This window comes from Marmota flaviventris, chromosome 1, assembly GCF_047511675.1.
Source record: "Marmota flaviventris isolate mMarFla1 chromosome 1, mMarFla1.hap1, whole genome shotgun sequence".
NCBI classification, from domain to species: domain Eukaryota; kingdom Metazoa; phylum Chordata; class Mammalia; order Rodentia; family Sciuridae; genus Marmota; species Marmota flaviventris.
Window position 1 is genome coordinate 3898843 of NC_092498.1, and position 21958 is coordinate 3920800.

At 51.1% G+C, this 21958-nt stretch overlaps 1 protein-coding gene across 1 annotated transcript in view; it reads right to left on the bottom strand.

Moving 5' to 3' along the window:
• Positions 1-21958, bottom strand: part of Dpp6 (dipeptidyl peptidase like 6) — a 624061-nt gene that overhangs the window by 455405 nt on the left and 146698 nt on the right. The gene's annotated exons all lie outside the window — the stretch shown is intronic.

Genomic DNA, 21958 nt, shown 5'->3' on the forward strand with positions numbered 1-21958 from the left:
CTCCTCTGCTGGGGCATAAAGCATCTAAGCCGCTGCCTTGTCAACCTTCGAATGGCTCTAATTGTCTAACCATGGCTCTGGCGGGATCAGAGACCTTTTAACATTTCCCACTGCCCCCAGGAAAATGGATGCCTGTTTCTAGGATGTGACCGTCAACGCCTCCTGCCTAACCCGGGGTGGGGGGCGGCAGCTCTCCGGGGTCTCTCCTGCTCCTGGCCCCTCGGCCCCTCTGAGGAGGCGTCCTGCCCGGAGCAGCAGTCTCCTGAAGGAGCGCTTCACTCACCGGCCGGCACCCTCTGGAACAGTCGAGATCCTGATGTTCTGGCTCACAGAGGTCAGGCGGTCTCTCTCCCTTTCTTTGGATTTGCAATCGCTGGTTTCTTTCCTCAGTACCTCAATCCTCCTCCACTCACTCCTCGACCTCCTTAGCTCTCGACCTCCTGTCTTCTAGACTGGTCTCCGGTGGAAACTCACCTCACACCCCACACCCTGCACTCACTGTACCCCGTGACTTCTGATCCTTCACTGAAGCTTTGGCTTGTCTGAATTCCTGACCCGTTTGACACGTGACCCTGCTCCCTGAAGCTCTCAGCCTCTCACCACGTCTCAACAGGAACGCACATCAAGGGAAGCCCTGCCTCTGTCCTTAGAGGCATCATCACTAAGTCACGTATCCCCTGCCTACTGCCCTGCCTACTGCCCCCTGCACACAATGACCGACAGAAGCAGCCGCGTGAGGCAGAGCGTCATGCTCACCCAGGACCCCTCCCCACTGCAGCTTTCTCCTGGAAGCTCAGTTCAGCCAGTTTTTGGGTTTTTTTCCACAAAATTTGGGCAATGCGAAACGTGCCAATACCACATGGATTTTAAATCCTAAACTAAACTTAAAATAAACAAGATAAACCGACCCCTGATTACACCTGCAATTCATACAGTTACTGTGGGATTCTTTAGGTTTGGCTTCCTGGTGGCAAAAAGCAAAGAATGCTTTATAGGAAGTCTTGAGGAAGTCAGGGCAGACAGAGATGGCCTTGGTGGCACCCGGGGAGGGCGGGAGGACCTAATGGCAAAGGCTGTCATTGCAGCCATTTGCTTAGCCTTTGGAGTCCCCATGTCCTCATCCATAGGATCACTGCACTGCATAATTGTAATGAATAAACGTGACAACGTATTGGAACCCCTGGAACACTGTTCCTGTTTCTAGAGAGCACATCGTCATCATCATCATTGATATTTTTATCACCACGGTTCACGGCACATACATCCACTCATGTATATTCCTACAAGACTTCACGTTTTCCTTAAATGTAACAATGCCCCAAGCCAATGCTGGTGAAATGGTTTGTAACTTTCACACAGTATGGGCAGGCAAGAGTTAAGTATCACATGGGAGGCTCCTGTGCTAGTTGCCTGGTGGGCGCTGGGGACCCAGCCCCTCCTGCTGCAGGGCTCTCTTTGCTTGCTTCCCCTGTAGGTGACGAGGGTCCTCTGGCCTACACCTGCCCTCGCCTGCCCACTCCAGTCCACCAGCTACTGCAGGGCAAGGAGTGGCGTGGCTCAGGGGCACCAAGGCCCAGAGTCTTGTCTCAAGTCTTCTCTGCCCCATGCCCTGCCCCTTTCCTTGTCATCACCCTCACTACAAAGAAACTGGCAGAGGGGACGTCAGAGAGGGTGAGGGTGGTGCTTCCTCACTCCCTCTGCCCTGAAATTCACGCTCACTGTGGGTTACGTGGCACCCGCTGTTTAAGACTGTTTCACAGTCGGCCCTTTACCCGCAGGACTCCTAGCCCATCGAAAGCCTTATAAACAACAGGGAGGGGCTTCCAGAGAGCCCCAGGTGGCCCCTTCTCGGAGGTGGATATTTTAGAATCGCATCAGGGGCAGAGGGTCTCCAGCGCCATTCCAGTAGCAGCTCCCTTGGCTGCCTGGCTGCAAGACGGGCAAAGACCACTCACAGTCATTGCAGACGGACGACTCTTACGTCTCCAACCACCTGGGACATTCTTCAGGCATGACTCTAGATCTTTCATGGGATTTGTTTTTGGTTTTTAATCAGTCAAAATCCATAAATGTCAATACCTCTGCTTTGCTCAGGAACAGTTTCAATGAAATTTGCTCAGATGCTTTCAACAGGGACAGTGGGGAGTCGAAAGGAGAGTCTCAGGAATGAGGCTGCTGGGGGCAGGAAACGCTGTGACTAGGTAGGACCTTGTCTGCAGAGAGTTTCAAATGATAACAGATCTGACAAGGGGCGGTCTGCTGGGCAGTCTGCTTTGTGAGGCCAGGGCCTGACATTGGAACAGTGTGAGCAATCAGCACTCCCGGGGCCTGGAAGAGCCCTGCTCCATCCCCAGACATGGTTCACCATTCAGTGAGAGAAAGGGAAGCTGTAACATACTTATGTCATTGTGCTTCCTCCATTTCCACTGTGTGTGCGCACCCATGCACACACACACACACACACACACGCACACACTGGGGCTGTGATTTCCAGTTTAACTGAATATTGTTTCCAGGTAGATGTGGTCCGCCTGTTATAGCCTATGGCCATGAGGACCCAGTACTGGGCATCTTCATCTTATCCAAGAGCACATCCCTCTGCCACTCAGGCCTGCAGCAGGCTGTGCATCTGAGCCCGGGACATAGACACAGTTTATCTCCCAGCCTCTCGTTCTTGCCTGAACCCCGCCATCTCAGTCCAATCTCCCCACACAACTGCAGCCTCTGGACTGACTCTGGAAGGTGGTGGCTCTCTAATGGCCTCTTGCCCTTGCTGGTCTCTCACTCGCCCTTGGTCCCACATTCCCAGAGCATCATCTCCCAAACCAGGGGTAGCTCATGTGCTGGGCAGCAGGCCTCTGCAAGCCGAGTGGGCACTGGCCGACCTCCTAAGCTGCTCTGGGCTCTGTTTCCACCTTGTCGAGAAACAGACAGGTGACAGCACCCCTGGGGAAGCCAGGATCTGTGACCACCTGTTACCTGCCCTGCACCTGTCTAGTTATTCCCATCTGAAAATGGGGAAGCTGAGCCTCCGCCTGGCCACGCAGCTCCTGCCCACCTCCCACTTGGCCAGGCCTGTCTCTGGACTTCCAAGTGACTCTCAGCACCTCCCAACAGAACGCTCCCCCGCCCTTGTTCTCCAAATGCCCGCAATCTGAGCGGCTGGCTGATGTGCCTCTAAGACATGAGTCCCCTCACCCTACAAGGGCTTCACGTCCTGCCCCTCCTGGCCCTGCCCTCTCACCCGCCCTCCCTTCTTGGTCCTGATGTGGCTTCTTTAAGTCGAGAGTCTAGTTTTTCTTCTTGCCAGGTGAATGCCGCTGGGGAAGACTGTATTTAGAGACAGGAAAGCCACTTTTTCCCCATTAAATAAAGCTGTCCGAGTTCACCTCTGGGAAAGCATTCTTCCTGACCAGGTGGAATCACCTTTTCTCCAGTCCCCACACAGAGCCACAAGAAGGAAGGAAACTCATCCGTCTCCCGGGTGGTTTCACAGTTAGTGAATGAATGAAGCCGGCTGCGGCTTTCTGAAGGCACTGACCAAGACTAGCTCTGGGGCAACTGCACTGGTCCCCCAAGTGCACTCTGCCCAAGTCGGCCTGCAGAGCGGCCTGTGCCCCCAGTGGGCAAACTGAAGGACAGCTGAGAACTAGGGCTTCTGGTGCCAGGGCTAAGGGCTGGGGCAAACCAGGAGTCGTGAGCCCAGGGGCCACAGGCAGGACTCTGTTTGCAGGTGGTCCTGAACGTGCTCAGGGCACAAAGACCCAACAGGTTATGAGCTGCAGGCCAGCGCTGGAATCCCCAAGGCTCCCCGCTCCCCACTGCCAAGACAGACCCCGGAAAGACTGAGGGCTGGTATTCAGGGAAGCTGGAGGGCGTACTCCCGAAAGAGTCGAGATCCTCCGACGTGGAAATCCCGGCCTTATCTTAGAGGGAAAGCAGCAACACCAGTGTGTGCAGAAGTAACTATGCCGTTTCTCTGTTGCCAAGTAACCTTCAAAAAGCAATTGGACTATCTCCCTGGCTCACACTTTCTCTGGGCTAATTAATAGGCTAATTGATATGTTTCATTCTCTGTCAAATTAAAGGTTCTTTTCTAGAGAAAGTTAGATTTGGTTTCTGAAAGTGGGTTGTATGCTTGTGATTGATGCATTAAGCCAGTAAACTGCCTCTTGCTAGCATGTCCAGAGAGAGGAGGCTGCCTCTCCCCTGGCTCTGCCTCCCCTAACCTCAGCCTCTGCCCGACTTCAGCCTCTCCCCTGGCTCTGCCTCCACCCACCTCGGCCTCCACCCCACCTCTGCTTCTCCCCCGGCTCTGCCTCCCTCCACGTCTGCCTTCTCTCCAGCTCTGCCCTCTCCCCACCTCTGCTTTTCCTCTTTACCACTTACTCCTGGTTTACTTGATGAACACCAAAAACTTTTGTCACCATCTAAGATGCAACAGCACTGGCTTATTATCATGGCCAGCTTCACAGTGGGTCTACACACGTGGGTCCCCAGATTCCTCTCTACCAGTCTCACCCACTTTATGGCTACACTGTGGGCTCTGGGTAGCCCAGTTTTAGAATTAGCAGGTGTAGCACATGCCAAGACATGCCTCCTTGTTTCAGAGACAGTGAAACACAGCCATCTCAGGCGAACAACTCAGAGGTTTCTGGCAGACACATGCCGTTATCGAGGTGCACCTACCCAAATGTACATGCACCAGTTGAAACATGAGACCACCCTATCAGCCCCCAAGTTCCTCGATTTCCTTCCACAGGGATCAGCATCCCCGCCTTTCCATAGGCAGCACTATTTTGATTCTTGCACTGGTCTAGAACTTGTTAAAAGTTGAACCGCACACCCTTTTCTGTCTGGCTTTATTCACCAGGCATGAGAGACATGGTTGGAGTCCACCTGTGGGCCTCACATGGTAGAAGGACAGTCTTCTTATTGCTCACTATATGGTCTAAAAGTTTGGGTCCACCATTCACACGTTAGAATCCCAAACCCTAATGTGACAGTTAGGAGGTGGTTGGGTCACAAGGACAGAGCCCTCAGGAACAGAGTTAGTGTCCTTATAAGGGGGAACCCCCGAGGGCTCTCTGACCCTCTTCACGCTCTGTGAGGACGCAGAAGAGGGCAGCCCTCACCAGAATGCCCACGCTGGCACAGAGACAGGACTTCCACACATGAACAAAGGGCTTGTGTTGACCCAGTCCACGGTGCTGATACAGCAGCCCTCGTGGGCCGAGAAGCTCACTAGTAGACTGCTGCATGCACACACCTCGAGTATGGAGCCAGCATCTCGTTGAAAGGCGCTAGGGTCGGTGGAGCTTGGGGCATGGTGGGTAGGGCAGCTGGGACCTGTCTTGTACAGAGGCAGGCTGTCATCGCTGTTGGGTAACACTCGGGAGTGCCACAGAGTCACGGGCAGCACAGCTCAGCTGTATAGAGACCTGCAAGTCCTCGCACCTCCTGGACACGCCCGCAGCGTGCCGGACTTCCCATCGCCTCCTCTTCCCACCAGCGCTTGGTGGCCTCTTTGGTGATTGCCATTCTAGTGGGTTGTGAAATGCCATCCAGTATACTTATTTTTAATTTAAAATAAATTTATTTTTACTCTGATACATAAAAGCATTCTACGTATTTATGGGATTCAATAGAGTTTTATCTGGCATTCACTACTAATAAAACCAAGGATCATTTCACAAGCGTGTTGACCATTTATATATCTCCTTTTATGGACTGCAAGCCTTTTATCCATTTTAAAGTATTGGTCTGCAGGCGTGTACACACATCTTTTGGATATAAGTTCTCTGTCAGACATATGATTTCCCATTGGATTACCTGACAACTCATTTTCTGAACAATGTCCTTTGATGAGCACAGATTTTTATTCTGATAAAGTATAATTGATTAGTTAATTTTTATGGTGGGAACTTTCTGGATGCCACCTAAGAAGTCTGTAGTTGCAACTTCTTCCATTATTTTCTTCTAGATGCTTCATAGCTTTAGTTTTTAGGTTTAGGCATATGATTCATCAAAAACAAACAATTATTGATAATAAGAGGTAGAACTTGAAGTTTCTCTTAATTTTATCCAGACCCTCTCCTTTTACAAATCAACCATGTACACATGTGTGCCTAACTCCGGATTCTCCAGTTGTGGTAGAGCAAAATGGGAACTTTGGCAGCTTAAGAGCTGATAGGCGGTGGCTCTGCAGGCTGACACACAGCCCTGTTCACTTACACTTACCACAGGGCTGGCAGCACCTACAGGAACTTGTAACTAAATGCATGCAGTAGCAGAAGCAGGAAACAAAGTAGCTGGGACAGAAGAATCGCCCTTAGGCTTAGTGCCCTAAAAGTCCCTGGGCGTTGACAAGCGTGTACCCAGATAAGGAATGTAGAACGCACCCTCAACAGAACTGCACCAACTCCCTTGCTCGATCCCAAACTTGCTTATGTATAAAAGTAAAAGCCTGCTGTGCTTGGGGCTCAGACTTTGGAAATTATCCCTCAGGGTCACGGTGCCCCGAATAAAGCTTTGCTTCCAGATCGTGGTGTCCTGACCCCCCATTTCCACACCACAGTAACAGGTGCCATTGACTGCCTGTCTCCCTCATGCTGACACCACGCTGCATCATAGCAGCTTTGTGGAAAACCTTGAAAACAGGCTCTGGAAGTCCTTAAAACTTGTGCTTCTTTGTCAAGCTTGTTTTAGCCATTCTAGGAGCATTGAGATCCTGTGCATATTTTAGAATCTATTTGCCAGTTTCCACTGTCTTGATGGAATTTCACTGGGCTTGCACTAAACCCTTCCATCAATTTCAAGAGAAATGGTGTCTTAGCAACCTGAATTCTTCTCATTTGTTGCTTGCTAGTTTTATATTTCACTTTTTCTTCAATTCTTCTTCCTGCTTATTTGGGATTCGTTTTGCATTTCTTTTTTTGACTTCTCAAAAAATAAGTTTAGATCATTGATTTTATCCTGTCTTTCCCCTTAAGTAAACTTTAAAACTTCAGAATTCTCACTAAACACTACACTACCTGCCTCCTCAAAGATATACTACTCCAGGTTGTACCATCATTTAGCTAAAGATAAGCGTTAACTTGTCCTGCACTTTCTTCAATCCATGGGTTAACAGAGTATTTTGAGGGTACTGTTAGCTTTTTCTAAACATTCTATTGTTGATGGTTTGTGATTTAACTGTCTTATGGCTAAAGAACTTACTGTCAGCATATCATCTTAACTTTAAGGCATATTATGCATTCCACTCATATTTTAAAAGCATGTATTTTCTTAAATTATTGTGTCTATCTCCATCATTTATGTCCATCGGGTCAAGATGATTAAATGTGCACTTTAAATCTATATACTTACTTACTGAAATTATACCTCATTGTTCTATTAATTACTGAATGAAGGATGTTACAATCTCCAACTATTTGAGGAATCTAGTTCTGTCAATTTTTCATATCATGTCTCTCTTTCTTCCTCTTTCTCTCTCTCTCTCTCTCTCTCTCTCTCTCTCTCTCTTTCTTCTTTTTGGGAAGGTACTGGGGATTGAACTCAGGTGCACTCAACCACTGAGACACATCCCAGTCCTATTTTGTATTTTATTTAGAGACAGGGTTTTGCTGAGTTTCTTAGTGCCTCGCTTTGGCTGAGGCTGGCTTTGAACTTGTGATCCTCTTGCCCCAGCCTCCTGAGCCTCTGGGATCACAGACATGTACCACCAAGCCTGGTGTTATCATATATTTCAAAGTACTGTAATAGTATGCATATATGTTCATTATTTTATGTATTTCTAATAAATTAGCCACCTTCTTATAATCACAAGTCTATCTCTCTTTGTCTTTGAAAGCACTCCTTGCCTTGAAGGCCACCCCATGTGACACTAATTCAGCCAAGGATGCTCTCTTACGCTTCCTGGCTTCACGATGTATCTTCAATGACTCTTTCCTTTCCAGTCTTGGTCTGCGTTTAGTGTGAGTCCTTGTGAACAGTATGCAGTCAGGCCTTTGGTTTTTTAAACATCAGTCTGCTTCTCTTTATCTTTTCGCTCATTCAATCCACTTTACTTTGTGTGATCATGGATAGTGTAGCCTTGATTTTGACATTTTGGGTAACCCTGTGTCCTGGTACCTCCCATGGCTGTTTCTCTATTCCTCCTTTCCACTTTCTACAGGGCTAGTCAAGTATTTTTAGCATTCCATTTTCAGTTCCTTTATAGGCTTTTTATGTATATGGTATTGGATTTTTATTTGTCCATGTAACAGCTGCAGAGGGCATCCACACTCTCTTATGGTTGATAAAAAGTCAATACTATGCTAATTCACATAAATGCAAGAAATTTATAACAATCTAATTCCATTCAGCTCCATACTTTCTATACCATTATCACACGTTGTATAGTCAGGTCAAGGAAATTAAGAGACAAACAAACGTAGTATTTTCAATCTAGTCATATATTCACTGTTACTGGGTCCTTTATTTTATCCTAGGAACAAAATTTTCTGGTCTTTCTCTTCCACCTGAAATCTTTCTTAACAGGTCCTGTAGTGTAAGCTCACTGGCTCTTGATTTTCTCAGTTTTCACTCATTTGAAATAGTTTTTATTTTACCCATATTTAAGAAGGGCATTTTTGCTTATATTTTCCCATTTTTCAGCATCCTAAAAAAGTATTCTATTATTTTCTAGCAAGAAATCAAGTGTGAACTAAAGCCTTGTTCTCTTGTTTGAAAAAATGGCTTTTCTCCCTAACTCCTAGGAAGGTCTGATTTTCAGAAATGGGGTCATCATAGAAGTAGGTGTTCTCCATGTTTATATACCACTTGGGGTTTCTTGAACTTCTTAATGCAAAATTTTAACTACTCAGCAAATTCTGGAAAGTCTAAGCTATTTATCATTCTTCCTGTTGTTGCGATTCATTCTCCTTCCTCCCTTGGAGATTCAGTGTTCGTCACTCAGATACAGTCCCACTGTTCATGGAATGCAGTCTGTCACCTCTTCCCATTTCCTTCTCTGCATCTTCCTAGTCTGACTGACATTTTTTCTGTACTCTCAGTCTATTAAGCCATCTGCTGTATTTTTATTTAATACATCTTCAGTACTGGAATTTTATTTGTTATAGTTTTGTCTGCTGCGAATCTCCCTCTGTTCATCAGTATGATCATGTTTGGCCACAATTCCTTGGACATATTGATGATGGTTACTTTAAACCCTTGTCTGAAAAGCGCAACATCAAAACCATCTTCATCTCAGGGTTTGTTCCTATCAACTGATTTTTTTTGAAGCTGGGTCACATATTTGTGTTTATTTGCAACTCTAGTAATTGTAAAATTTAGGGTTTTAGTTTTGTTCTAATTACAAATGGATCTTTTGGTCATGTCGAGTTTTGATTTCAGGGCTGGGTGGTGGCTCAGTGGTAGAGTGTTTGCCTAGCACATGTGAGGCACTGGGTTCGATCATCAGCACTACATAAAAATAAATATAAGTAAAATAAAGGTATTGTGTTCATCTACAACTAAAAAAATATTTTAAAAAAAGATTTGATTTCTTCCTTTGTTAGACTTTGTCCAGCTGTGGCAGAAGGTGAGGCCCTTATCCTGAGGGACAGCTTTTACCCCTAAGGTGTGGACTTCCCGAGGTTTCAGCTGACTGCCTCTCCCCACCTGGCTGCGGGAACCCCAGCATCTCCAGCAGTGCATGGCCAGGGGCTCATTCCCAGCCCTGAGCAGGTGAGCACTCCCAGCCCTTGTCTGTGGCCACATGTGTGGGAAGCCTTCAGCCAGAGCCGGCGGTGGGTCCCCCCAGGACCTCTGGCAGCCTCTGTTTCTAGCTAGTGGAGTCTCTGCTTTCCGATCACCATGAGAGCTGCTTCCCTCTGCCACACCCTTCCAGAATGACTTTCTGCCTCACCCGGAGCCTCACCTGGAGCCCAGGGAACGGAGCTGGCTGGCTGTGGACTGAGACTTCTGAAATCACGGGCCCTCAAATAAGTTTTCCTCCTCTAAAGTTGTTCTTGTCAGTCTTGTAGTCACACAGGGAGAGAGCTGACCACCTGGTGTCTCACACGCACCCCCAGTTTTAGAGGCGTGCTACAGTCTGCATCTAGAATGTCCCCAAGGCCCATATGTCATGGCTTGGTCCCCAGCTGGATGCTGTTGGGAGATGGTAGACGTTTCAAGAGGTGAGACGTGGAGGCTTCAGGTCATTGGCAGTGTGTCCTCAAAGGGAACTGCTGGGCCCTGGTCTCTTCCTCTTCCTCTTGGCCACAAGGGAAGCAGTTCCCTCTGCCACACTCTCTCCCTTGCCAGAGGCCCAGGAGCAGCAGGCCAGCTGAAGATGGACTGAAACCTCTAATCCATGAATCAGAATAAACCTTCGTCTTTATAAGTTGATTATGTCAGATGTTGGTTACATGTTGTTTGTGCCTGGAGGGGATACACAGCGCCACCTACTCGAGCAAGCCAGTAGGGAAGTTCCTGTGTGCTTCCGGGCCCCACCAGTGCTGTGGGCTGGCTGTGAGGCGCTCCCCCAGACTCCTGTGTCAATGCAGGAATGTTCAGAGGTGAAATGACAGGATTGTGAGAGCTGTGACCTAATCCGTCCGTCCTAGTTTGAATGGACTGACTGGCTGGTACCTCTGGCATACTGGGTGTGGCTGGCGGAGGGGTCACTGGGTGCACCTCCCCTGCAGCCCTTCCTTCTCCCTCCCTGCTTCCTGCCTGCCATGTCCTGAATTGCTGCCCTCTGCCACGTTCTTCCACCATGCTCTGCCTCGCCTCAGGCCGACCACGCACTGAAACCTCTGAACCTGTGACCCAAAATAAACTTCCTCCTCTGAGTTATTCTCATCCATCCGGTGTTTTGGTCACAATGACAAAAAGCTGACTAACGCGACCAGCTTCTGTGAGTGTGTGTGCACGCACACCTTGCCTCTGAAGTGTCACCAGGTTCAGAGCACTGACGTCAGCCGTCAGACCTGGCCTCTGCTTCTCACTCCTGGCTGTCCATGCAGCATGTGAACAGGCAGCTCTTCCAAGGCCACGTGAGGCCAGGCTCCCTGCTCTGGGGTATGCCCACGCCAGGCACAAGCAGGAGGAACCAGGCTGGAGGAGACTCCAGAGGTGCCAGTCGGGGGGATGCAGAAATAGCAGGCCCCTCCGCCCACTCAGAGGGATTTTCAGTGAGGGACATGGCAGTCCATTCCAAGGATGGACACAAGTGCCAAAAACTTCAGAGTGCATTCTGGTTTCCCTGCCCCCTGTGCACGCGAGATCAGGTGATCACACATAAAAATCCAACTAACACCCACCAGGAACTCAGCTGCTTACCAACGGAGCAGAACGTAGTGTGAGGGGGCAGCAGAGAGGAGCCACGGCCACCATCGGAGACCTGAGGATTTCAGGGAAAGGGACACAGAGACCACTTTCTTTGGTTTTTCCAGGCAACAGATAATTTTTGTAAGCTTACAGTCTAACTTGTGATGTGCGTTCCATTTGGGGGAAAATACAGTGAAATATGTGAAAACCGAGTGTTGGGTAGCATGGTATCTAGTGATATGGCAAGATCTTGAGGCAGTCTGAGTCAGCGAGGGCTGGGGTATAGCTCAGCCAGTAGAGGGCTTGCCTCACATGCACAAGGCCCGGGTTCAATCCCAGGACCACACACACACACACACACACACACACACACACTCTCTCTCTCTCTCACACACACACACACATACATTCTCATACACACACACTCACACACATGCACACACTCACACTCTCACACACTCACACATGTGTGCACACACACACTCACACTCACATGTGCACATACACACTCGCACTCTCACACACTCACACACACTCACACACACACTCACACACGCACACACACTCACACTCTCACACTCACACACACACTCATACTCACATGTGCATATACACACTCACACTCTCACACACTCACTCACACTCATACACTTACACACACACACTCTCTCTCTCTCTCACACACACACATACATTGTCACACACACACACTCACACACATGCACACACTCACACATGTGTGCACACACACACTCACACTCACATGTGCACATACACACTCACACTCTCACACACTCACACTCACACTCACACATGCACACACACTCACACTCACACACACTCATACTCATATGTGCGCATACACACTCACACTCTCACACACTCACTCACACACTCACACACGCACACACACTCACACTCACACTCACACGTGCACACACACTCACACTCACACACACTCACACACACTCATACTCACATGTGCGCATACACACTCACTCTCACACACTCACTCACACTCATACACTTACACACATACACACTCTCTCACACACACGAAAAAGAAAGAGTCACTGAATCAACGGATGCCTTGAGGTGCTTCCTGGAGTGGCAGGAATGCAGCAGGGTCTTCTAGAACGACGGTGATTGGGGGAAAGAGGGACAGTCAGGAAGGCACACTCCCGAGTCTGAACACCGTCCCAAGTGCACCAAAGTCAGCTCACGGTTTCCCCAAGGTAGGAATCACTGCTGCTCTGCATTTTGTTCATCGCTTGCCTGCAACTGATGCACAGAATGACGTGCTTCACTATGAGAAAGAAGGTCTTGACCGACATCTTCCTCTACGCACTCTCGATGTTCCAGCAACAGAGGGAGAATGAGCTGACCTGGGGTTCTTGGTTTGAATTCCTTAAGGTCACAGCCTCAGCCCAAGGGTGTATTTGGCCAAGCCCACACATCACGTAAATCCTAATATGACATCATTTCAAGGCTTAAATATTGCTCATTTCAAATGAATGGGAGGGTCAGACCCCACTGTTCATCATGCATAAAATATATTGAATGAAATTAAGCAACTGTCATCGTTTATTTCCTACTAAGAGAATACTAGAATAATCACCATGCAAGTTAGCAAGGCTTTGAGCTTGGGCTCCATCTTTAAATGAGGGATGCTGGGGGAGCGTGCACAGGAAAGACCATCCACCACTGGTCCTCAAACCTCACACCATGCGCTTCCATGGTCGTGATGTTGCAGAAGATGGTTGTTTCTAACACACTGGGAATTACCCCTCCCTCTGCCACCTTGCCTTGGTGAGGCACGGGATGGAGCTGCAGATCCTGGTGGCCATTTTCTATTCATATTCTTTGTACAGAAGAAAAGGCGAAAGCCTGTGGACCCTGTCCAGAGGAAGTCAGCATGTTCAGGCAGGCAGGACTGGCCAGTGAAGGAAAGGGCAGATGCTTCGTCTCACCCTGTGATGTGGGGGACAAACGTCTTCTCGACAGTGGCAACCGGTGCTAACCCTGGGAATCTGTGCAGGCAGCATCTTAAAACACCGCTAGAGTCACACACCTGGGAACCAACAGCCGCGTGCAGAAGTGGGAACCTCCAGAGGGAAAGCTCTTCCTCTTAAAACGTACGGCAAGGTGAGGGTAGAGGGAATTCTGGGATATTCTTCACCTCAGCCCCAAAGCACATACAGAGAAAATACGGTGCTGTGGCCCTAAAGAGCCACGGGGGAGCCTTGTGGTCTCCCTCAGAAAATGAGACACTCTGACAACTGGTCTACAGGGAATGGCCTCAAGCTCAATCCTGGGCAAGGACAGGCTCCCACCGCCCCACCAAGAATCACCTGAAGCATTCCAGAGCTTTGTGGTAAAGAGCTGCTGAGCTTCCTGCCGGCATTCCCTGCACCAGCCCAACACCCAGACACATGCAGGCTAGCTCGTCTTCTGAATGTGGAGATACCTGCTTCCAATAATGGTAATAATTTTCTGCTGCTCCAATCAAAGAGATAAGAGAATCTGAAAGAGCATCTGTATTTGGGCCCTGATCTGCTGTTAATTACCCTGGTGGCACTGGAGAAATCCCAGAAATTCCCGTCCAGCTCTGCTCCTACCCAGCCACATGCTGGTGGCCACCTCATTTGGCAGTGATGGTGGTGTTTCCTGATTGCACTGTTACAAGGCTCAGTGCAGAACACCAGCCCCAATCACAGTCAGGGCTTAAGAAATGTTTGCCAGTGACAGTTATTTTCAATATCCTGTGCTCTATTTCATTTTAAAGGAGAGAAATTTAACACTGCTTTTGAATTCTTAAGGGTTCACAGCAAATCTCTCTCTTTAATATGTGTCAATATTATTTCCAAATCCTAATTTCAGGCCCCAAGAATAGTGTACATCTTCATATTTGATAAGACGACGATATTTGGGGGCTCAGCCATCAAACACAGCTTGAGCACAATAACAGGACAGATGAAAATACTATTTATAATCCCAAATTGCAAACCCTTCCCCAAAGTGACAAGATCAATATTGCAACTCACAGCTTCTCCCTTCCTGCCAGACGATCCTATTAAAAATACCAAATAACACATCTCTTTGGTGAGGGAAAAGGTCTTAGACATCAGCACAGTCCTCAAGAAATCCGAGGGCTTCCTTCTGCTGAGGGGCGTCTATGAGAATGGTCCTGGGATTCTTTCTCGGACAGGAGCCTCCGGCAGCCGGATGCCCAGACGCCCCACCTCTCTCCCTCTCAATGGCTGTCCCTGTGGTCAGCGTCCTTGCTCTGAAGCGAACCCAGGAGCTGAGTTCTCCTAAGCTGGCGTGGCCTCTCCTTCCCAATGAGGTGATCTTGCAGTGTACATAAAGGGACCGCCACTGTGCCCCCAACACTGCCATTGCGGTGGCCATGACGTTCACGGGCATTGAGTCTGCACTTAGGGCGGCAGGTTGACGGGGCAGGCCTACGTGGGCAGGGCTTCAGGAGCTGTAAGGAAAAAGGGTGGACATGAGGTTCCAGGCCGTGAGGCTCTGGGCGGACGGGGCTTTGTCACAGGCAGGCCCCTGGCTGAGCGGCTGCCATCACCAGCTCAGCCCCTTTGCAGCCCAGTGGAGCTGAGGCACGCCTCGGGGTGAGTCTGACGCCCGGTGAGAGGGACCACTTCAGGCAGAAATGAGGCTCCCCACACCCTAGGATTGGAGTGAATGACCATGGAAACAACTGACAGTGGCCACCACAGCTGACAGTGGCCGCCTTAAGGTGGTCTGGTTCACTCCCCGGCCCTCTGCTTCCCAATGAGGCCGTGCCGTGGTGCACACACCAAGAACAGCGAGGTGCGGGGAGAGCTCGGGATGGCTGGGAACCCTCCCTCCCGGAGTATCAGGGCCACCAGCACAGGGTGGCCTTAGGGTGGTGCGAGGAAACTCTGCCCCCGCCTCCAGCTTGGGATTCGGTTAATGTCACGGGGTCCCATCCTGCTGTCCGCCCCTCATGTCCAGCTGCAGGACTGATGATTCCCGGGTCAAATGGGAAAGTGCTGGAGAGCTTCCAGGCGCAGGCAGGGGGGGGAGCAGAGGGGACTCACTGGGGTGGGGTTCAGGTGAGCGACAGAGACACCCAGATGGAGCTGGGGAGGGGCTGAGGGACTCTCCAGGGAGGAACCTCCTGTCCCCTCACCTTCTCGCGTGCCTTCCCCCAGCTCTGCCTGGGCCCTCCAGGGTGAGGAGAGTGATAACAAAGTGAAACTAGGGTCTCCGTGAGGAAAGCCTGCCCCTTCTGCCCAGCAGAGGAGAAGTCGGGAAGCCTGGGTTCAAGCTGGGGCTTTCGTGACTCCCCCACAGGCCACCAGCGGTCAGCTGAACACATGAGCAAGGCTGAGCCCCTGCTGGGAGTAAGTGGCGGGCACAGAGGTTGCTGGGAGTCAAGGGCAGTAGCAGTGGAACCCGCTGATCTTTCAAAAGAAGAATGTAAGTCTTTCATCAAGGACTGAGACATTATCCTCAAAATTCAAACTACTTTGGGATCCTTGCTTTAAATCTCAATTATTTCCTGCATAAAATTGTAAGAGAAACTATTTATTATTTCCTGGCCACTTGATCATAATACAGTAAAATCTTAAATATCAGTAAGGAAAAAGTGCCTGAACCTGCTGAGATGACTCGTGGCATGACTTAGTTATGATGAAAAGCAGAAAACACACACAGAATTAACTTTTAAGGGTGTTTGCCGTGTGCCGGACACGGTCTCTTGTGATCTAACGGCTGGCTGGATCATTCGGTTTAACAACATCCCTATGAGTTTGGGTATTACCGATCGCATTTGAAGCCCAGAGAGGTGAGAGAGGAGCTGGTGGGTGCCCAGGTCACACACCTCGGCAGTAGCTTGGGAGAATGTCCGCTCAGGCAGTTTGACTTCAAAGACTGACTGCACTTCCACTCAGGGTAGTCTCCCACCTGGGAGGTCAGTGGTCCATAAGGGCTTCCAACTTCTCATCTAGAACAAGAGATGGACAAGACATTCCCAAGGGCTGTATGGGTCCACAGGGTGAATCCTCTAGATTTGGTAAGTGATTCAGTTTGACTCTACCGGACTTCATCACCAGGAACGACGAGAGAGAAAGCGGACAGGCCCCCGCCCAGGAGAGCTCATGCCAGGGAACTGGCTTTGTCCTTTGTGCATGGTGGCAGGTGGCAAATCTGAATGTTTGTCCATTTAACTGGGAAACCGACAAAGGCCTCAAAGCCAAAGGTGGCTCCAACCCAGAAACTGAAGGAAAACCGACCAAGAAAGAGCCCCACTGGGGATCCAGAAGGAAGTGCTATTTCTGAGACTAACGTCTGTCTGCCGAGTTAAAAATGGAGATATTAAAGGTCAGCAGTTGCCTCTGGAGCTTCCTGTGCTTCTCCCACTCAGAGGTGCAGCTTCAGCACCCCTGAAACCCAACCCTGCCACAGCCGCGCAGCCAAGGCTGCAGCAGGTCTCCTGGGCCGCCCGCCGGCCAGCGGCAGGGCACCGTGCTCCCGGCTCCAGGAGACCTCCAGAGGAGCCATCTCCACACTGCCACCTTTACCCTGTGGCTCGCTCTGTCCCCAACCTGCTTCCTGCGGAAAGGCCACTGTCACACTGTCAAACAGAACCAGAGCCTCGTTACCTGGCCGGGTTCCTGGCACACTCTGCCACCACCGAGAGGTGCTATGAATAGCTGACTAAATGTAAGAATCATCCCCCTTCTCTCCCCTCTTTCTAGACCATTCTGACACGCCCTCCAGGTTAGTTCACTTATTTTCCTATGAGGAATTTCCAGAGTACCTCCAGCCCCAAATCTTTCTTTAAAAAAAAAAAATCAGTGTATAATGTTCATTTATTTATGTTGCATTCCTGGGGTGGGACCTGGGCCCTTGCATATGCTAGGTGAGTGCTCTGCCTCTGAGTTACACCCCCAGTACCCAAATCTTTCTTACCCCGTGTATTTATGACCATCAAACACCTGCTCTGAACACAAGCGTCTGCTCCGCCTTGCTTTCTACTTTTTCCAAAGTCCTTCCTAGGGTGGCTTAGCTCAGCCCCACAACCAGCAGCCTGACTCTCAGGAGGCTCTCATCTCAGAGTCTGGAAGACCGTGAGTCTCAGATCCAGGGGCAGCCGGGCTGGACCTGCAGAGGGTGAGGCGGTCAATGCCAGCTTCTTTCCCATCCTCTGTGGCCTGGTGCTGGTTGGATTGTAGGAGCTGATCCTACCACTACCTTTATGTCACGCTGTGTATTTCCGGGTTTGTAAGGATGCTGTCCAAGGTGTTGGGCCCATGCTGTGTGAGTACAACCTCACCAGAACGGACCACTTCAGCAGTGACTCTACCTCCCAACCAGGCTGCATGCTGAGGTCCAGGGTCAGGACTTTACCCTGTGACCTTTGGGTGGAAACTCGTGTGAGCCCCTCAGCCACGGGCGCTCTGGTTTCCGACTGTTTTGTGTCAGTGAGTGGTGGACACACAGATGAGGGACGTGCCACGAGCCTCTTCCCTCACACCTACGTGTGACTTCTAACCGCACCCTATTCCCAGGCTTGCCAGCCAAAGTGCTGCCTCTCTACTCTAGCTTTTCTCAAAAGATCACTTCTGAGTTCAACTCTTCCAGGCTTCTTGGTCCACAGCTGGACTGACCCACTCTCCACAGATGCCCTCTTATTCAACAGTCTCACGCTTGGACTTCTAGGTGAGATCACGTGAGCCAAGCTTCTCTCTTCAAAACAGCAACTGCAACGCCTTTGTTTTTGCCACTAGCAGCAACTCTAGTGATCTGCAACATGCACAGGAGACGAGCTGAGCGCCTCCCGACAGGCTTGAGCACCCTGCGCTCCTTGCTTCTGCACTCATACGCCATCTACTCCATGTGCATTCCCTCTGTGACTTCTGGCTTCTGCCTGCCTCTCCGTGTGCCTAGGACATACAGCCGGAGACACAGCGTCAGCAGACCAGAGAAGTCACGTCTTTAGGGTCTTTAAGGAAGTCCCGTCACATAGCAACCCTGCGGCTGCCTGATGCTGGGCAGTGACCGTGGACAGTTCCCGCCCTGGGGTGGAGTAGGAACATGGGTATATTCAAGGATGCAGTTGACCTCAAAGACCACGAATCTGCTCAGGTATTTGGGACTCATAAATAAGGCGTTGACCAGCTTTTACGGGCACACAGGGGCAGCTCCATGTGGACTGTGCTGGCCGGCTAACCTCAGGAGGTCCTGGGTGAAGGTAAGAGATGCAAAGAGATGAGGATGGCCTGCAGAGGGGTGGCACTGTGATGAGGGAGCCGTCGGACAGCTCGGAGCAGGTGGGTCAGATTCCCACGCCAAGGACGGGAATAGAGGGAGGAGGCGCCGCACAGGCGGATGGGCAGGCTGAGCTTCGTCTTCCCACAGGCTGATGTCACCCCTACGCCATTCACCCTCTGTGGAGGCCCCTGCTCACTTGAGCCATCCACTTCTTGCCTCTTCTCCCCAGCAGATCCCAGACAGGTCCTGCCTGTGATGGGCAGTGGCCATCACAGCTGGCTCTCCGACCTGCATCCCTGTGCCGATGACGACTCCAGCTCAGCTTCGGAGCAAGGGCTGGGTGCCATCATGGCCCCTGCGTCCTATCCCCAGGCTCTCAGACACTGCCACTTGCCTGATTTGAGTGCTGCTGGCTCCGACTCCCCAGGAAGGGCATACGCCCATCGCTAGCGCAGGTGCTATTACTTCATGTTGACAACCCCAGTGTTTACAGTGGCTGAGACCCCTTCCTGCTTTGTGCCTTCAGATGGAGAGGAATTCTGGGTCCAGCTTTGTCCTGACACGTGCATCTTAGTGCTACCCACCCCACCTGCTGTCAGAAAAGAGGCACGTGTCACCCTAGGGATACCCCTGACGGAAACGACTCTAAGTGCCCCGAACTGTGAGGCTCAGCAGGTCTGCAACCTGATCTTGTGAGAACCCTCCTTTCCCAAGCCCAAGCCCAGTGTTTCTGGACCAAGAGTTGTGCCACGTGGAAGGACAGAGACAACAGACGAGGATCATGGCAGCTGTGTGTGTGTGTGTGTGTGTGTGTGTGTGTGTGATCATCTGGATATGAGGCATCCCCACAAGTGCATGTGTGATACAATGCAGGGACGTCCGGAGGGGAAACTACTGGATCAGGAGAGCTGTGACCTCATCAGTGTATTAATCTACCAATAAGGATTTAACTGGGTAGTACTGTAGGCAGGGCGTGGCGGGAGGAGGTAGGTCACTGGGGATGTGACTTTGGGGTTTATATTTTGTCCCTGGTGAACAGAGCTCTCTCTGCTTTTTGACTGCCATGTCTGAGCTGCTTTCCTCCACATGCCCTTCTGCCATGCCCTGCACCGTGACATTCTGCCACACCCTCCACCATGCCCCCCACCATGCCCTCCTGCTATGACCGGCACCATGCCCTGCACCATGCCATTCTGTCATGCCCTCCTGCCATACACTCCACAATGCCCTCTTGCCATGCCCCGCACCGTGCCCTTCACCATGGCCTCCACCATGCCCTTCTGCCATGCCCTGCACCATGCCATTCTGTCACACCCTCCTGCCACACCCTCCACCATGCCCCCCACCATGCCCTCCTGCCATGCCCTCCACCATGCCCCCCCACCATGCCCTCCTGCCATGCCCTCCACCATGCCCTTAGCCATGCCCCCCACCATGCCCTTCTGCCATACCCTCCACCATGCCCTGCACCATGCCCTTCTGCCATGCCCCCCACCATGCCCTTCTGCCATACCCTCCACCATGCCCTGCACCATGCCCTGCACCTTGCCCCCTCCATGCCCTCCACCATGCCCCCTCCATGCTCTCCTGCCATGCCCTGCACCATGCCCTTCTGCCATGCCCTTCACCATGCCCTTCTGCCATACCCTCCACCATGCCCTCCGCCATGCCATCCTGCCATGCCCCCCCACCATGCCCTTCTGCTATGCCCTGCACCATGCCCTCCACGATACCCTGCACCATGCCCTTCACCATGCCCTTCTGCCATGCCCTGCACCATGCCCTCCACCATACCCTGCACCATGCCCTTCCACCATGCCGTCCACCATACATTGCATCATGCCCTCCACCATGCCCTCCTGCCATGCCCCCCACCATGCCCTTCTGCCATACCCTCCACCATGCCCTCCACCATACCCTACACCATGCCCTTCCACCATGCCGTCCACCATACACTGCATCATGCCCTCCACCATGCCCTCCTGCCATGCCCCCCACCATGCCCTCCGCCATGCCATCCTGCCATGCCCTCTACCATGCCCTCCACCATGCCCTCCTGCCATGCCCCCCACCATGCTCTCCACCATGCCCTCCGCCATGCCCTCTACCATGCCCTGCACCATGCCCTTCTGCCATGATGTGCTGCCTCCCCTCGGGCCCAGAGCTATGGAGTCGATGGGCCGTGGACTGAACTTTTGAAAACCCTGAGCCAAAATACACTTTTCCTTCTCTAAGTTGTTCTTGTCAGGCCTCTTGGTCACAGTGACACAAAGCTGATAAGACACTGTGCCAGCAGTGCTGCTCCCAAGGTAGGTTCCCTGTGATCTGCATTAACCTGAGATGCTGAGACCAGAGGACAGAAGACCCTGTCCAAAACGATTCCTACCCACTCTCAAGTTTAAAGCAGGGTAGAAAATAATGAAAGAGCCCGAGGTACAGGAAGAGTCGATGATGGCTGGACGTAGTATTCAGACTCTGTCCTTCAAGACATCTTACAAATGTCAAAAATAAGTAGTTGCCCCTTATCATGCTCTGAACTGAGCAGGCAAGGTGAGCTCTTCCTTCACACTAATGTGAAAATGCGTGTAATTATTTAATCCACACACGGTGTGGACTGATTTATTATAACCAGCCGTTCCTTGGTTCTGCCCTTCAGGTTGGTGCAATGTGTGGCACTTACTACTTAGTAAAGGTTACTAAGTGACAAAGTGACACGAGCCTGAACATCTGTGAGGTCTTCTCAGTACACCATGGCCTCTGACCTTCATGAAGGAGTTCAGAGATGTACCTGAGAGGCCAGAGAGCTCCTGCTGTCCCCAGCCCCAGCATCCAGCTCAGGGAGGGGCTGGTGACCTGGGCCCAGAGCTGCAGCCCCTCTAGGTAAAGTGGGGCGGTTTGGGCTGGATGCATCCTGGCTCACAACCAGGGAGGAGCTGTTGGCCAGGATCCCAAGGCCCTGGCCTCAGGTAGGGCTGCGCTGGCCCCTTGAGGATGAGGGGGTCACAGCCCTGGGGAGAGAGAAGGCCCAGGAACCCACGCCCACGTCATTCTTTGCATCCAGAAGGTCCATCTTACCCACTCTACCTGGACAGGGAGTGAGAAACAGCCTCCCGACAGGCATCTGGCAGGGCAGGTCTGCACCTGCTTCTTGGGAAAGGTGGGGATGGTGTCTTGCCCTCTTGCTTTTCCCTGGGACTTTTCCTGTCTTGGTGGGGGTCATCAGCCCAGAATCTGTGGCTTGGATGCAAAGGGACAGGGCACAGGCAGGAATGTCAACAGCTGGGCCTCCGGTTCCCAGTTCAGACCTGGTAGCTCCCCAACCTCCTTCTGACCTTCAATTCCCAGACCAGAAGTATGTTCCTCTCAGCTCTTTACAGAC